Genomic DNA, 18,776 nt, shown 5'->3' with positions numbered 1-18,776 from the left:
GATGGGGGGATATCTGTGTCAAGGGGAAAGGGGGTGATTTCAGCCTGTTACATCAGCCTCTATCTGTACTGAGACACTTTTGTAAATCCTGATGAAGCAAATCCAGTTCTGACAAAAAGAACCAAAAATACACGTCTCCAGCTTGTTCTAGTCAAACTTTTCATCTTTGTCGCAGATTATCTCTACTCCAAACAACATAAAACTTATAAATCGTTTTGGAAAAGCCAGTGTAGAGCCATGGATCCAAAGGTTGGCGGTTCGAATCCCGTTCTCGACGTAAACATCAGATCTATTAGTTTGGCTCCTACAGATGAATTATGTCGTTGAATTTATAAAACGTTGTCGCAATATATTAAAAAACTAATAAAAATGTATGTGTAATCTCTCCGTCGTCCAGGTTTGATCCGAAGCTAATCCGACGAAGCCGTTTGGATGAGCGGTGAAACTTTTTTACTTAAACTTTTGTTCTTTTGCTTTGTTTTGGAAAAGTTTCTGTACTAAATATTCATCATCAATCAATATCTAAAGGTCTCAGCTTCCTGTTATTAGTTATTTGCGCCATTTCAAGGACGGTTTGACCAGGTGACGATTCAAAAGATTAAATATTTTGACTTGAATTGCTATGGAAACTGTCCTGACTTTTTATCATTGTGAAACCCATGGATCTTTTTAATCTTTATGTTTATATCCGTCACCATAATCACTATATCCACTTATCGATCAATATATCAAAGCTGGAACAATACTTTTTGGGGTTAGCATTTATTATATGTACTTTTTCTTTGCACTACTGTTAAATTTTTGGTTATATTTTGGCTATACAATAAGATTTAAACCACAAAACGTTCAATTAATAACGTCTATGTCTCATTCCAGACACAAACTAACGACTAAACTGTTTAATTCTGCTGTTAATTTATCGCAGCTCTTGATTTTTTAACAATATTGTAGATTTAGAATACTTTTTGTGGTTTAAATTTGCTTGGATTGTTGCGTCAGTGGCGTAAATTAGTTTAAATATTACCGTTTATCGTGTATATTTACTTCAGCGATACATCAAACTTGAAATTTGCGATTAACAATTATATCACGGCAAGTATTAAAGACGTTATCGAACACGGGCCCCCTGGAATACAAATTAATAGGAAGAGAGTCCGATTCTGGGCCCCTAATCCCCAAGAAAACACACGTCTTTGTCCCGCTATTGACTCCCCTGTGGATAAATCGGGGTTTTTTTTTTGCAGATTCTGGCGATTATCTTTGTTGCCAATTATCACGATTATATAAAATCTCCCACGAAGGATTATTGTCGATCCTTTTTAATCACGATAAACGATATTGTTAATCATGTCAGGCCTAGTTTTTACCCTTTTACACAAGTGCAGCTAACTGGGAAATTCCGAGGAAGTGATGATCCAAAACATACACGATTTGAACTAATGACCTTCCCGATTGAGGGTGAACTCTTAACCAACTGTACCACAATCTATATATATCTTTTTGATTTGCCTGCACACTGAACCAGGTGGATAGAACTTGATTTGACATTTGACCAAAAGTGTCCGGTTTTAATCTCCATAAAGTACAAACCATGAGACTCTTAATCGTTTTGGCTCAATCTGTTCAGTTATGGTTGGTGTGGTCTTCCCCACAACGCGACCGGAAATGCTAAAGCAGCTAGCGGAATGTTCCTTCGTGTGTGCGCGCGTCTTGCTTACCAGATGTTCAATGCCCAAACACACCGCAGCAGAATAGTTTACAGACACTGATCCTTATTAGTATTATCGCCAGCTTTGATGTCATTCTTTCCATTTCAATAAACCTAATTTGTCCTCTCGCAGTATCTCCGCCTGAAGTTGTGTATTTCAGATCCACTATGTTTGTATGTAATATAGAGGAAGTGGCTATTTTCCCACAAGCACATGATTATGACTCACTCTTTGACAAAGTAGGGCTTCCAGATTTTCTTTTCTTTCTGTCCTTCATTCCAAACTGTTGCCGAGCCGAGTGCATTGGGTCTGAATGTCTGAGTATGTTAGCCTTGGGAGAGCTCAAACTTAACCCCTCCCTAAAACCAAGGATCTCCTCGTCAGCGCTGCCCGGCCACACACACACACACACACAGAGATATGAGGACGACAATACAACAGAGAGAGGGCTGTGTGATTAATCTGGTTTGACTCATGACTAAAATTACTCACCCAAAATAATTACAAAGACCTTCTATGTTTATGCATTTCTGTACAAGTTTTAGTAAACTCTGAGAACCCAGAAAGGCACCTAATACAATTATTATTATTAAAGTTTATTATTTAGTTTATTACTATTATTTAGCTTATTATTATTTTTTATTATTACTACTACTACTACTATTATTTTTATTTAGTTATAATTATTTATTTATTTCTCAATTTATCATGATTTATTTATCAATTTATTATTATTATTATTATTATTATTATTATTATTATTATTATTACTACTACTACTACTACTGTTATTACTATTACTTTTATTTTTTATTTATTTATCTTTATTTATCAATTTATTTATTTTATTATTATTATTATTATTACTACTACTGTTATTACTATTACTTTTTTTATCTTTATTTATCAATTTATTAATCATTATTATTATTAGTTGAAATCGGGAACCTTCAACCTGTGGGTCAGTGAATCCAACCACTCAGGAAGTAACGTTTACGTCGAGAGCGGGATTCGAACCGCCAACCTTCGGATCAGTGGACGAACTCTCTACGACTGTCACACATTTACAGAGGAATGAAGTCCAAAACGTAATTAATGAGCTGTGATATGTCTAGTGTTTCTCAGCTAAACTTAGACACGTATTAAGTAAATAAATAATTCCATTATTATTATTATTATCCCTAAGATGAGGATATAACCTTGAATACATAAATACATACATACATATCCCATCCTGCAACGCAAACTACTTGAATACCACTTGAACAATACAAAGGCTTACAGTAGAGTTTGAGAATTACTTTTCCATTATTTTCCATTAAAAATAACAATAGAAAACATAACTCAATTGCTATATAGATCATTGATCACCTACAAATTCAAGTTGACTAAATCCCCAGACTAAAACCTTTGTCTTGGCCCAAAGCAACGCGGCGTTTCACAACACACAAAAAGAACAGAATTATACTGTACTTTAACATGACTAAGCTGGTTCCCAATCTGCCTCTGACAACAACAACATAAGTGGTTCTGATTGGCTGTAAGGCATTTGTTGGAGATCAAACCTGTGAATCAAGTGGAAAATCCCGACTGAGTAAGTTTTAAATCACACACAAGTTGGGCAATGTTTCCTTAAAGTTTTAATTAATTTTCCAGCTTGTATTCTTGGATTTTGGCTTTAATATGAGTTTGTATTGTTTACTTTCAGGGTTTTATCGACAGGTTGTTTCTGATTCGATTATAGTTTAGCAGTTAGTTAATTATTTCCATTAAAGCAGGGGTGTCAAACTCATTTTCACAAAGGGCCACATCAACAAAATGGTCCAGATGTAACTAACAGTAAGATAAATGTCACTAAATGTAACCAAATTTAATGTAAAATAAATGCAACTACTTTTTAATCTCGTTAATTAACCGTTTCTATATTTATCGCTTATTCAAGTTACAAATACTGCATATGGATTTGCACAAACGTGAAAAAATGGCTGTTTAACTGTGTATCTAAGGATAAACCGACATTGTAAGACAGTCATACTTTTTAATTTCCTTTGTCGCGGGCCACATAAAATGACGTGGCGGGCCGCATTTGGCCCACGGGCCTTGAGTTTGACACCTGTGCATTAAAGGCTAGCAAGACAATGACTTAAGTAATTATTTACCATAGAGCTACAAATAGAAACTCATGCCTTAAATATGTAAGAATATTTCTGAAACGGAGGTGAAAATAGGTCAAAGCTGCAGCGTTTCAATCATTTCAATTCATGGATTGATTGAAATGTTACTGGTCTTTAAAACTCGACCAAAATAAATGTTTGCATCATTAGAAAACAGTCTTTAGATCCACGTCAAACCCTTATTGTCTTATGCTTTGTTGTTCCAAGCCACTGTCGCCGGTTTAGATCTCACTGACGTATAAACTTATGCTTTCGGTTGGAAAATTACCCACTGATTCTGGTCCATTTCTTGTCTCCATGGAGATAAGCGGACACAATGAACTCAACAAAGGGTCCGGCAGTCTCATAAGTCCCTCCTATGAAAACGCAGGCAGAGAAAGCAGCACATCTCCTGCCATTTCACCCTCAAAGATGCACTAATATTCAACAAGTGTGACGCTGCACAGCACTAGCCCTGCGTACGGTCCCCGTCATCGCTCCTCTATACAGTAATCCATCACGCCGCGTGCTTTTACAACTGTGAAATGCACCACTTCTGTGTAAAATTAGCCTGTTAGCATCAATATGACACTCCATCTGCAAAACTCCAACGCTTCTTCACAGTGACAGCTCCGATACACAGGTATGCGTGTGTGTGTGCGTGTTACGGTTTTGCACGCTTTTCAAGCCAAATGGGGTCCTGGCCAATCAGCATTAGTCACACTTCTTTTGAACTCACACTGCCTCATCTTTGCCCTAAATCCAGCTTCAAAACTGCAAAAAAAAATGTGTGTCAACGAGTTTAAATGACTTCAATCTTTAGTGTTTGTCTCGTCTTGCAGCTAAACTCATTGACTTTTTTTGGTTTGAAAGGGTTTAACTTGTTTATTAAAAGCTGTACGGAATGTAAATTTGCACGTAGAGGGTCTGCCACATGGGAATGCCATTGCTTTGCCTGGAATATCCTGCAGTACGGCATTAAACTTATGGATGGAGACGAGCGGATGAGTTAAAAGGACAGATTTGCTGCGGGCACAGTAAGAATGCACGGTATTTTTGAGCAATAAAAACACCTAAAAGTGAATAAATGCAAAACAGGTGACTTTATTTGCCAGGAATTTTCCACTGTATGGCATTAAAGAGCATCTCCATGACGATGCAGACCGGAAAAGTCGCAATCTGTGCATCTACCAATCGAGTAATCACGTTTTATTTTGTTTTTTCAGTCCAAAACAGCAAAGTTTCCTTCAAAACTCGCACTTTCAACACATTTTTCAAATATTAAAACAATTCAAAAGACTCTAAACCTGCAAACTAAGTAAATAAACCGGTGTACCCCTCCCCTGCCCCCTCACTATTGGCCCTACTTCCAAAACAACCCCTTCAAAAGACAGCTGCCCATTCAGAAGAGCTCGGGGTAGTGGAGAGGGGGGAGGAGCCCGTGAGCAACAGATTTTTGTGAGTGGGGGTCCCATTCCCGCTAAATTGTCCCACATGGCTGAGCGTGCTTAGTTTAAACAAACACCCGCACTTCCTCCTCGCCAAGCGCAGGGGGCACAGAGCGCGCACAGCCACACACAAAAACACAACACAACACAAATATGCCCAAATTCCAGCGCAGAAAGCTAGCATGCAGGCCGCTAGTTTGGATACACATGCTCGTGATTCATTGTATACGCTGGAGGCTAGAGGGCAATATTTCAGACAAACGTGGCACCGAGCAATAAGGCAACAGCGCGGGAGATTACGGAGTTTACCGACGGCCAGGAGACGAAGCTCAAGTTGTTTTTTGTGCGTCACTACCTCAACATAAACCTTTAGAACATCATAAGCTACATATAGGTTCTCCTGACTGTTGTTGTTCACTGCTGCTGACAGGAAAATGGGTCAAACGTTACCAATTTTATACTAGTTTTCTACAATTCTGTCAATCTATTTGTTTACATTTAGGTTATACCAAATATAATACAACAAATTCGATTAAAAGCTTTGAGAAAATGAGGCATGGCTTGGGTCTAATTAACAAAATCGATTCAATTTTCAGTTTGATTTTGATTTTAACATGCAAAATATGACACCACCACCTTGGACATGTCTAGGAACATGTTTTATTATCATGACAATTTAGGATGTGAAAGTGTTATGCTAATTGTTGGAGGAAGTCCTATTATGTTTAGCTTGTGGTTGTTGATACGGATACGGCACATTTTCTTCCGCTTATTCGGTCTGGTCGCGGGGCAGCAGTGTAAGCAGGGATTTCCAGACTTCCCTCACCCCGGAAAACCTCCTCCAGCGCTTCCGGTGGGAGTCCAAGGTGTTCCCAAGCTCTCCAGCGTAGCCTAGGTCTTCCTCAGGGTCTCTTCCCAGCAGGAGAAACCAGAAACAACTCATCCAGGAGGTGCTCGAGCCACTTCAGCTGCTCTTCTCGACGTGGAGTAGCGACAGGTCTATTCCGAGCTCCTCCCGTGTGACTGAGCTCCTCACAGCAGTGTAAGCAGGGATTTCCAGACTTCCCTCACCCTGGAAAACTTCCTCCAGCTCTTCCGGTGGGAGCCCAAGGTGTTCCCAAGTCCTCCAGCATGTCCTAAGTCTTCACAGCAGGAGATACCAGGAACAATTCCCCAGGGAGACGTCCAGGAGGTGCTCGAGCCACTTCAGCCTCTCTTCTCGACGTGGAGGAGCGGCGACTCTACTCCGAGCTCCTCCCGTGTGACTGAGCGCCTCATGTTATCTCTAAAGGTCTATTCCAGGGTTGTTGCGACCAAAGTTTGTCATTATCTACTCACTCCAGACATGATTTGCTCGCAAGGTCACAGTGTACTCATTCAGTGGTGTCAGGAGCACTGATAAAACGAGTTAAGATAAATCAACTTTTCTGGACTCAAACTCAAGAAAAAGATGCTGTAGTTCAGTGGGAAATGTTTCGTAGTCACAAGTCTAGTCAAAGATGCTTTAGCGAGAACAATTTCACTTCAAATCTCAACACCAGCGTCTAAAAACTGACCTACATCCAAGCGAAATCATTAAAATAATCCTGAACAAAGCCACATCTATGTCTCGTGAATGAACTGACAGTGTTTGCCCAACACAAAGTCAGCGGTGCAGAAGTCAGCGACTGCATGACCACCTCTCTTTCACTGCCCTGACCTCGTATCAGCCACAATCAGCTCCACATTACAAGCGCCACACAGACAGGAGAGAAAGGCCCCGCCGCGACAATAACCACACACGGATCCGCCGCTGAATCGCTCGCCCGGCGATACTACGGCTGCACGCTGAGGATCTGGAAGCGCCACGTTAGACGACTCGCTTCACTGTAACGGAGGGAGCCTGATTATACACACTGGTACTGCTTTATAATTACTACATTTGAGTGAAACTTAATGAAACACAGAAAAACTTAAGTCATAATGAACAAATAGTTTATAAAGAGCGATTCAGACCCCTAAACCTTATTTAAGTAGTTATGAAGCATGAATTATTCTCAATTAATACATTGTTCATGGTTTATTAAGGCTAATTAAGGAGTAGTTAGCATTAGGGGGGGTAAATAGAGGTCTGTTGTCTCAGTTCAAAGTTTTTAGGAGCCCAGAATTGGACCTTTATCCTATTAATTTATATTACAGGGGGCCCATGTGAGGCTTTTTGTCCCAAACCCCAAGATTTCTGTCAACGGCCCTGGTTACGATTAAATTTAAGACTCGATTTGACTATTTTGGCGAAGTTTATAATGTGACTTCCTGGTTGGACATAAGGAGCAGATGTGACATACGTAGAGGTAATTTCATAACTGTTACCTGGCAACACAATAAATCAAAAAATATATATATAGTAACACATTTATTTGACGTCTTGGGGTCCCACTGGAGGAGCTGGAGGACGTGTCTGGGGTGAGGGAAGTCTGGGAGCCCCTTCTGCCCCGATAAGAGTAAGAAAATGGATGTTTGGATGGATTTATTTGATTGAATTCATCTTTAAATTAGCAGAAAAATGTGTTCGTCTCTGCATTTTGGATTCAAATTTGTATAGCCACGATATAGATAGATTTATTTAAAAACTCCGCGCTATAGTGCTTCTGTAATTTTAAACTTTCTGACACAAACTGCCACTTCGCTGATCCAGCCTAAAACTCAGATTCTCACCACATGGCTACTATCCAACGAAAACAGGTAATCATTATTTTAAAAAAAACTAAAAAAACGAAAACCTGTCATGCCCTTTAATTAAGCCAGCGATGCCAAAGTCAAGCTTAAGTGAACTCAACTCCCCCTCCATTCTCACAGATGCACATGGACGCACAGCCGGGCACATTCTCGGACTAGTCGGGGAAGGAGGGAGACGAACCAGCGAGACGTATTCTGATCATGGAGTTTATGGGCCATGAAAAAGCTCGTTGTGTGGGTGGTGTGTATGTGTAGGTGCAGAGAGAGAAAAGGCTGTTTAGTCACACCTACTCGAGAAAAGCCATATCCTCCGCGGGGCTTAGACACTCCAGCGAGTCGGAGAATTTCACCGCGGGCGACTCAATGTACTCGTCGTTTGTTTAAATCTTTACGCTGTCGTCAGGTGCGATCAATTTGAGCTCGGCTTTCAGGGGAGACAACAAACGCGAGGGAAACGAAACTGTAAAAAAAACTAACTCAATTGGAAAGATGGAGGAATAAATTGGAAACATCCCGAGATCCAATTTGAAAGAACTCATTGGAGAGATAAAAACGCACACAGACATTTGTTTTACTTATTGTCTGGAGCGATGAATTTCAGTAAAACTTCAACGACGCGCGGGATTTTGCTTTCAAATTCGTTGGGTTTTGATGATTGTTTATGCCAGAAAAAAGAGGTGGAATGACAGTCAGATTCTTGCAGTTTTCTCCCTGGTATTTAATCGCAGCCAGACAGGATATCTTGGTGCTTATGTGTCGATTCGTTGTTTTTTTTAGTGCAATTTTTCATGCGTTTTTACATCGTATGAACGTGCATTGTGTCCGCGTCGGCTAAACGTCGGATCGCAGTGTGACTCTGAAGTGCTGTGTGTTTGCGATTTGTTTTCTCCCCGACGAAACCCACAATGTCGATGAAACGTTCTGCACCGACAAAGACGCCTACGAAGGTTTGAACTTTGAGAGAGTTTAAACAAGAGAGAAATGTGAGAAAATGTTAATGCCTGTGTGAGAAAAGTGTATAAAGTGTGTGGTGAGGAGTTTTACAGCAAAAAACATAGAGAATAATTGTGAAAAATAACGCTGATACGTCGTGGATTTCGTCTATTGAGGGTTATTTTTAGAAAGTATCGTTTTTTGTTGACTTTTGTGTGACGCATTTTGGGCAGTTTACGTTGTATTTAAACGCTCTGTATCAATAAAGTTGAACTGAATTGGCGTAAATTATACAAAATGTTATGTTTTCTGCATCCAGGTATCAACATATCAACATATACTAACTTCTTTAAGACATACAAACAACAATACCACAAAAAAATAAATTAAACTAAAAAGTGTGATATTTTCAAGTTGATAAATACCCAGGAGGCTTTGGTTGTGCGATTAAATGTATTTTAACAAGCAAAATAATCCAAATCCTGCGTTTTCTCATCCCGTTACACTGAATTGCACAACAGGTAGGTCACTTTTTCACCAATGGAAAGTGTATATATATATATTCACTTGCTCCCTGTTCTAACATCCTCCCCCTCTCTCGCTCTCCCTCCCGCCCCTCAGCCCGGGGTCACGGGGTCACATTCCTCCTCCTCAATCAGCCTGAGGATTTCACACAGGGGCTCAGGGATACATGTGTGCGTTTGAAATCTTTTAGTGATTTGTGGGGGGTCCCTGTGCACAGCTCCGGGGCAGGGAGGGGACTGGGGGGAGAGAGAGAGGTGAGGGAAGGAGAGATGGCTCGGAAGGGGTGGAGGAAGTCTTATCCAAAATGAGATAACGCTGTGTTGTGTTTCAGTTTTAAAGCTGAAGTACAGTAGTGGTCTCCCTTTTCGATAAAGAGTGAGCGCTTTGACGTGTGATAATGCGCCGTGACCGTGACGGGACGGGGACTTTTTGACATTTCCAATTCTAATTTAGTTATAAAATTCAGGTCAAAAGCTTTAACCTGAATTAACATTTGAATATAAGATTTCAAAAGAGCAGTTGGTGTTCGATTAACGACAGCAGCAATTAGCGTCATAAATATCGCACAAATCACAGTTTTAAGGTGTTTTTTGGGGGGAGGAGGGCTTGGAATGTTCCGCAGTATGTCATTAAGCTTATCTATGCGCATGGAAACAAGCAGATGATGCAACTAAACCAGGTTAAAGGCATGATCTGGGAGGAGGCGAGCCCGGTCAAAGTAAGAATACGTGTTTTTCAAGACGAACACCAACATTTCCATGAAGATGAGCAGGTAACGAGCCCCCTCAAGCAGAAAAGGTACACGGTGCAGCTTTAATAAACACATCTGGGTTAAAATTAGATGTGGCAATTGTGCTAATAGGGTATAGCTCATTAGGCATTGTTAAAGCATTGGAGTGTAAAGTTGGCAGAAGCGGAAAGGATAGGTGGGAAGGTTAGGTATGCGGCGTAGCACCGGGTGGGGGAGACAGGCAGGAGTGTGTCTGGATAGCCTGGAGGAGGAGAAAGAGAAGGAGGAGGAGGAGGTGATTTAACAAGGGAAGGCAATAAAACATGGGGCTTTGCATAAAACACATCCACTTCCTTCTCAGAGCAAATCCTCAGGTCTGACCAGGATCGTCTCACAGATCAGCAAGAAGAAGAAGACGACACAAACGCCACGGACACGATGCTCGGACTTCAGAAATGAGCAAAATCAAACAGTTTAATACACATGTTTTATAGTGGAGGGCCCACAGTATGATGTAACATTATTACGATCAGAGAGGACCATGTTACAGGTCAGATCTGTGGAGAGACAACCCCGATCACAGTGAAAATGCAAGGTTTTTCAAGGTATTTTGAGCAGTAAAAAGCTGTCATTAAATAAAGGCACAATAGACAACTTGAGAGATGTTGTAGATCATTTGCAATAGACACAATCTTTCCGCTCGTGTCTACAGAACTATCCAACCAGAAAAGTTATAGCGCACTTTTAAATAATCCAAACATAAAAAATACCTCACAGACACAGTATTAGTGGAGCATTCTCCACAGCAGACAGCAGAGATTCACAGACTCTTAAACAAGGCATAAAAACAGCCATTAATGAGCGGCAGAACTTTCCATGGAGCTGTCGACTAGAAACACCAACATGCCCGGCATGCTAATGCAAGCACGTAAAGTTAGCCTTGTATGTATCCTGCATGAGCGCTAAGTCTGAGACACAGCTGAGCACATATGCACACACTGTGGGCACGGCTATTTCTGTGATCTGCCCCAAGGAGCTGTGAGGGGGCATTAGCGCTCCAGGCTAACAGCGAACTGGCACAGAGAACACAGCCCTCGATGAGAGAGTTTCACTGTCAGTGCGGAGTCTAACCATTCGGCCGCACTCTGTCCACAAAGTCATAAACAGTGAATGGAGAAGTGAAATGACTTCTCTGTGAAGTCATGTGTTGCATCACATGCCCACAATGTAATTCTAGTTCATGTTCTTTGTAATGAAATAATTTTAAATGTCACGCATCTACAATATACATTTGACCCCGCTTAACAAGTCGCCTTTGATAAAATTCTTGACTGAAAGCAGAAACCTGGCCTTGGGACTGTACCATTGTTGTGAAAAAGTAGGATGAGTGAGTTTCGCTGACGGCCCTTGGGGAATTTTAGTTGAAATGCCGATAATCGTACTCAGCCCAAATGTCAGACGCCTTATCTGGGACAGAAACTGGCTAAAAGTGACACAAAAGTGGTGTTGTTATGAAACATTACGCTAAAGCCATCCTTGAACACAGGAGCCAGGAGAGAAGGAGAGGGGAAAAAGTTGAAAGACTTCTTTTATCTTTCTCTAAATCAACTGTCAACAATGCAGGAAATTATCAAGGGAGACAAAAAAGAGAGACAGAGCTCCGGAGAATGAGAGGGGGCGAGGGACGGAGGGGGGAAGAGGAGGAGGAGGAGGGGGCGGGTAAACATTACAGCTCCGCGCCAAGCAAACACGAGATGCTGGGATACTTCAACACAAGGCTACGGGGCTGAGAAAGAGGCCAGAGACTCAGCCTGAGCAGCAAAGTACATAGGAAAATAATGAAAATAGCTCCTCACTCAGTTGAATGTTAATGATGCAGTCAATCATGTTCGAATTAAGGGTCACGGATGATTGGAGACTGGAGTCGATCCTGAGTGAGGCAGCTGCTACTATGAGCCTTAAACAGGGGGATATTTGACACAGACAGACACATGGTAAAGCAAAAGATAAGTGTAATCAAAGTCAAGAGGCAACAGCGTGTTTTAAAGTTTAGTTATTGAGGTTTTAGCGTGTGATTTTTCTTCTATTTCATGGGTTTCTGTCACTTTCACATTTTGTTTTCTCAATATGAGCGCCATTTTGAGCAATCAACAGATGAGAATATTTAGTTTTGAACAGTTAATTAGTTCGTTTTAATGCCCCAGATTGATTTGGGGCAGAGTTCAGAGGTTTTAGAGGTTAAAATAGTTGCGTCTGTACAGATTATGTTCAGGAAATCAATCGTAAAAGCCATTTTGATTGAGAATTGGATCAAAAATCGAGATGGAGAAAGCATTTTGACGTTTTTTATCCTATTGTTTAGCCCTATCCTGTGTTTTTTTGTTGTTTTTTTGCCCGTGAGTCTATTCCTCCAGCTGTCGGCAACGTTTACAGTTCCGAAGCTACATTAGAAAGACATTTAGTTCCACCAAATCTACTCCACCTTCTCCTGCACTACATCAAGTGTCAGAGAGCCCAGGACCGAGCAGATTTTCAAGGTAAAAGGATGCGCCTGCCTTCAACCATTGGGACACCACATGTGCGCTTTTACTGCCAGTCGTTATTAAGGACACTCACGCAGAAAAACATACGGAGCGGGAGCCGGAGCAGAGACGGCCGCTCCTGCTCTCCAGGTGTCAGTGCCTTGACCTTCAAAAGAACAGAGCCTCCTCTCATCACATCTGCAGCTCCGCGATGGGATCCCCTCACAACGGGCCGCTTCTTCTTCAAAATGTCACCGCCGCTTCAAGAGCAGACAGTGACCACCTGGTGTACGCAGAGGAGAGGCAGTGAAAGATGCAAGTGCACTTTCAACAAGGGGCTCTAGTGTAGTGCGAGGGCTGCAGGACGGCTGGAAATGGACTGGAAATCTTGCAAGTACTGGGTGATCTTAAAGAAGATTTATGTGTAAAGTAGGTGGATTTTTTATTTTGGACCATCTTTTTTCATCTACAACTGAAAAAACTCGCGTGATCAACGATATAAACTAGATTTTCTGCTACAATATTACAACAGTCGGTCCCACTTTACAGTAACTACACAAAACAAGTCTTATTAAAACTGAAATCATCCATCCATTCATTTTTTTCCGCTTATCCAGGGTCAGGTCGCGTGGGCAGCAGTCTAATCAGGGATTCCCAGACTTCCCTCACCCCAGACGTGTCCTCAAACTTCCACTGGAGAAGCTGCACGACTTAATTCATAACGAAACAAATATTTTTTTTAAGAATAATTCACGTTAAGTAACCAACCGTTTCTAACTGTAGTGCTACAATGCAACAAACTGCAACTCAAGTTTGGGTGAGTGCAAGAAAATGATCCATCAATCTATTACAGGAGTCTCAAACTCGAGGCCCCGGGGCTAATTGCAGCCCGCGAGATGATATTTTATGGCCCGCAGCAGGACAATATGAAAGTTAAATGTTAGTTTGGCGTTACCATGTCAACAAATAGCAACGTATATCCATAAAATCCACAAGAATTGGCGTATTTCCTCATGTATGTCGAAAACCGCAATGACGTTTAACAAGATTTTAACCCCTGACCTCTGATCTATTATCAAATTTTCCACCGTAGTGATAGTTTAAAGTATTTGTGCATCCTTCTACGTGAGACAACATCACCTCTAAGGGGTTCAGAAGACGTTGACGAAACTGAACTCCACTGCACGCAATGTTTTGTGTCCATGATCTATTGTTGTAACTTATTTTCGACTTGGCGACGCGGCTAAATGACTTGCAGTTATTCCCTGACAATACGGCAACTCGGGTATCACAATATTCAAATCTGATCTAACCTTCAGGAAAACCCATGTAACAGGAAGCACAGCACCGAGACGCCGAACTAGAGCCGTGTCCTCCTGTTCTTGTCTCTATCTTGTCTTTCACGGTCTCACACACTCTTTCCAGGGTACGTATTGTATTGTCGCTGTAACTCTATAGACTCCGCAGCTTCTGTTGCTGACACACAAGCGCCCTTCGGTAACACTACCCATTGGATAACATGTTCTAGGTTAGCGCTCCGTTAGCACACAAGCAAACGCGACTCACAGTACAAGACTCGGAGCATCCTGGCCCTGCACTGACCCCGTTTACCTGAGCACCTGAAGCCCGAAGAGAATGGAGTAGCTTCGTGTCTGTACAAGTACGAAGTCGACACGTGGGGATGAATTCAGACAGATGTTTTGCTAAGATGCGGGGAAAACTCGCAACCCCCTGGAGTTACTGCGTCCAGAACTGAATTCAAGCACGTCGTTTTGATCATATGCTAAACAAACGCAATTAAGCGACAATCCCATGAGCTTTTTGCAAACATAAACAGTCAACAATCAGCACTAGTGGTAGTAGAAGTAGTATTAAGTAGTAGTAGTAGTACAAAGGAAGCAATGCGATGATGAAAACAACACTTAATACTATGAATTATATGACAAGTGACATAAATACCATGCCCTCCCTGTGCTCCAGTGTTATGGGAAAGCAGGGCAACAGCATGTACAAAGTGTTACTTAACCTGGCTGCTATTGATGTAAGGAGCTTATAATGGCTAAAAGTAACAAAGACTAGCCTCCTTTGGGGTACTTGGAAAAAAAAAAAAAACTAAATCAGGAGGGGACCAGGCAACAAAGCTGAAACCATTTGTTTGCAAATGACTCTGAGCGGATCTACTTACCGACCTGTCAGTCACAATAATGGGAAACCAAAGAGTATTTAAAGTAAGAGATAAAGTTAGGTTTTTGTTTTCTCTAAATGGATCCGTCATCTGTTTGGCAATATTGAAAGTGACAGCCAATGAGTTTGTTTACATTCTTACATTCTGCAGCTTCGTACACAGCACTTGTTAACTTGTAAATCAGACGCGGCAAAACAAAAAGTGGGAACGGGAGCAGTGTCCATACAAAGTCAAAACTTCATCAAAGCACATAGAGGTGAGGAAAAGCGCAGAGAAATGACAAAATACAACACGAATGACCATCTTGCTTAAGTCAAAACCATAAAAGCACATTTTTTATACATAAGTCGCACCGGGATGTTCATTCATTCAGACTCAAGTCACTGTGACCACGCCGCCCTGATGCTCTCCCAGGTGCTCGCTCCTCCACAGCCCTTCTCTCGCCTTTGCCCTGCCTCAGTCTGACTCGGCTACAGTTCATAACAGATCTGGATTACTGCAAGTCTGATTATTCACACGAACTGTTTACAACACCACAGCGCTCAGTCTGAAGGATGCCCTCCCACACGCTCGCTCCCCAACCCCGCAGCAGAGCGCAGCCCTCCCCTCGTTCGCTCCTGGTATGGGGTCAATCTGACACTGATCTACAGTCACTGGAACAAAAAGTTGTACAAAAGCAGCTCATTCACAGGAGGCTGTTCACACCATTAGCCTAAAGCGTGTGACTTTACCTGTTTTTAGTCCTAATATCACTTTTCGTCACGTCCTCGTCTACCCTCTCTGTCGTCAAACTGCATTTATGATCGCAAACAAATTAAGAAGTTGAGCTCCCTGTAATTTCGATTCAGAACTCCCACTCTGACAGGAGGCTGGGGAGCGGGCTGAACCACTCTCTCTCACAGAAGGGGGCAGTGGTGCGGGATCAGGCTGTAGGACAGTTCTGTGCTGAGGAGAGCGGAGGAGATGAGAAGCAGCCCTACAGCTCATGAAAACGTGGGCTTAATTCATCTAAAACACAAACGTCTGTGTTTATATTATCCAAGACCTTAAACATAAAGGTTTTAACTTCAGTGTAGTTAGTGGATCAAAGAAAAACAGTCAGCAGAACGCACTCTGACAGTTTCCGGATCCTTATGCAGCTTGTTCCGGCCCAAATTAAGCCCCGGTTTGCAGTACAGTGACACAGACCTGAGTCCTTTCTGCTTAACCAGGACACACAGATGACTTACATAAACACCCTGCAGCTCCAGACTAGTAGAATAACAACAGGTTATCATTACCACTGCAAAAAGTCGACGAATCTTTGCCTTTATAACCAAAAGAAGCATCCTGCAGGCTAAGTAATTCTTCCCAAATGTAACACCCAGTCCTGTTAAGCAACTAGTGCAAGTTAAGACTAGACTTAAGTGGGATTTATGACACTGCAACTGTAACTAAAAAGCATAGATTTGGGCTATCCCGCTGAAAATGTCTTGGCTACAACACAACCTGGGCTACTTTGTTATGCATGCATGGCTAGCGTCCTACTTTTTGCACACCTTTTCAGCTTTCTGCCCCCTCCTCCCTCCCGTCTTAACACTCTTCGGATATCAACTTTTCTTCAAGGAAAAAAAAAAAACACACACAGCCACATCAGCCTTTTTTCACCAAAGGAATGTCATCTGACGTCATGTATTTGGATCGGATTTCGCCTGCTTCTTTCTACTTCTCCTTAAAAAATATTCATGTGGCCTATGTGTGTGTGTGTGTAACGGGGTGTGTGTGTAACTGTGTGTGAGACTGTGTGTGCCATTTTTCCCCTATACCCTACATTCTGGAGCATGTAAAGGAGTGCAGGAAAAACAGTAAAACCGAAACTCTCCAACATTACACCTATTAAAACATATTCGTCGAAGCATAATGCGGGTTTTGTTAGTTGTTGCCATAGCGATTAAAGCCACTTTAAGTGCAGTCGTTACGCATCCATTCAAAAACTGACATTCAAAACAATCTACCTTTGTCTGTGGCATTTTTTACTCTAAGCCTGACCACTTAATTAAGCTGTTTGTCATAATCTTAATTAATAACATGTAATTATAGGATTTAAAATGGCAGTAGCTCAGGACATCCCCTGCTGGTGCGTATTAAAACTGCAAGATTTTTGTGTAAAACTTAATAAATATGTAATAATTTGCAGGGTAATGGTGTACAGAGTCCCTGTTGTTGCAAAATAAGCAATGAGCAGCTGAGTTATTAAGGTTGCAATCAGTATTTTAAACTAAATCCTTAATAGCAGCCACTTTAAATAGATGACATTGACTTTGTAGCTCCAACCACGAGCCCCAATGTTTGATTTCCACGTCTGCATCAGAGGGAGATGTGTCTTTGCTCCACAAACAGACACGTAGACAGAGACAGAGAGAGAAAGAGAGAAAGAGAGAGGGAGAGGGGGGAGAAGAGAGCGAGAGAGAGAGAGGGAGAGAGAGGCAGACAGGCTGGCTGGAAGGAATGCTAGGTTATGCTGGAGTTAGAACACTTTTTCCCTCTTCACCAAAGCCCTACTTTCTTCTGCTTTCTGCAAAAAACCGCACAGTGGAAAAGCAGCGCCTCAAAAAAGCAACGAATTTGTCCAAAGAAGTGATCACATAACTCCTGCCCTGTATGAACGAACTCTAGATGATTTCGCAACCACCACTGTCAAATCTGACTGCCTCAGCATCTTCAGATCCCAACTTATTATTGCCGAGTATAAAACTACCCGTTTCCTGATTTTACGCGCGACACAATAATAAGATGAGACCAAAGAAACTCAAGGACAGATTAGATGCGTAAAAGCGTGAAAAAGTGGAGGTTTGGGACTGTTGCGCACTCACATCTGAAGTTCTTTCCCGAGACAAAAACACATTCTTTTAGGAAAGCGGTGAATTCACAAAGAGCAGCTCAAAGAAACACAGTCGAAGCAGCCCCCCGAACAGCTAAAAGCAACAATCTGGAGTTTGGGTATGTCTGTGCGTAAAATGCCCCTGGAAGTTTCGTTTCTGGCCCTTCTGTCCGCTGCAGTTTTCCTTTTTCCTCTGCGCGAGCCAAGTGCCCCAGACTGCCGGCGTCAGCGCGCACTCACCGCTCCAAAACTATCCACGCACTTCGAAAAACTTTGTGCTTTTGGCTGATTGCGCACTCGCCCTGAGCAGAAACGAAGCCTGTGCGCACGGGGAAGACGCGCGTAAAGACACTCACCTCGCTGTAATGAAAGAATCTTGAAAAACAGACGTAGCTGCGTGTTTTTTATTCCCAGGCTCGGCTCCTGTGCCTGTCTGCTGGCGCGGCGCGACTCGGACTGGAAGACTCCGCCATGTCAATCAAAACGCGACGCACATGGAGGATAAAGCCCGCCCACTTTACCGTAAAACCTCGTGCGCAACAGGAAAAACCAGGTTAACGCTGAGAGCACAATGGTTTTATATAGACTACAGTACATTCTAGTGTTTTTTTTATGTTCTCAGGCAGGAAGAATATCTGAATTTTTTTTTAAAAGCAATTTAAAACCTGTTTGCAGACATCTAGAACCAGGTTAACACTGAGAGCACAATGGTTTTATATAGACTACAGTGCATTCTAGTGTTATTGTAGTGTTTTTCTTATATTTTCAGCCAGGAAGAATATCTGAAATAAAAAATTAAAGAAAGTTATTTAAAACCTGTTTGCAGACATCTAGAACCAGGTTAACACTGAGAGCTCAATGGTTTTCTATAGATTACTGTACATTCTAGTGGTTTTCTAGTGGTTTTCTTATGGTCTCAGCCAGTAAGAATGTCTGAAATGAAAATAAAATTGAAAAAAAAGAAGAAAAAAAAGCTATTTAAAACTTGTTTGCAGA

General features: G+C 41.8%; 1 protein-coding gene across 2 annotated transcripts in view; it reads right to left on the bottom strand.

The window, feature by feature from the left end:
* Positions 1-18,271, bottom strand: part of fndc3ba (fibronectin type III domain containing 3Ba) — a 193,678-nt gene extending 175,407 nt beyond the window's left edge. For both annotated transcript variants that reach the window (XM_033988140.2, XM_033988141.2), the window contains exon 1: positions 18,137-18,271. The gene's annotated coding sequence lies outside the window, so the exon portion shown is untranslated. The remainder of the gene's footprint in view (positions 1-18,136) is intronic.
* Positions 18,272-18,776: the final 505 nt, after the last annotated feature.

The sequence above is a fragment of the Periophthalmus magnuspinnatus genome, chromosome 22 (assembly GCF_009829125.3).
Source record: "Periophthalmus magnuspinnatus isolate fPerMag1 chromosome 22, fPerMag1.2.pri, whole genome shotgun sequence".
NCBI lineage: Eukaryota > Metazoa > Chordata > Actinopteri > Gobiiformes > Gobiidae > Periophthalmus > Periophthalmus magnuspinnatus.
Note: the sequence above shows the minus strand (reverse complement) of the source record. Positions and strands in the feature narration are given on the sequence as shown.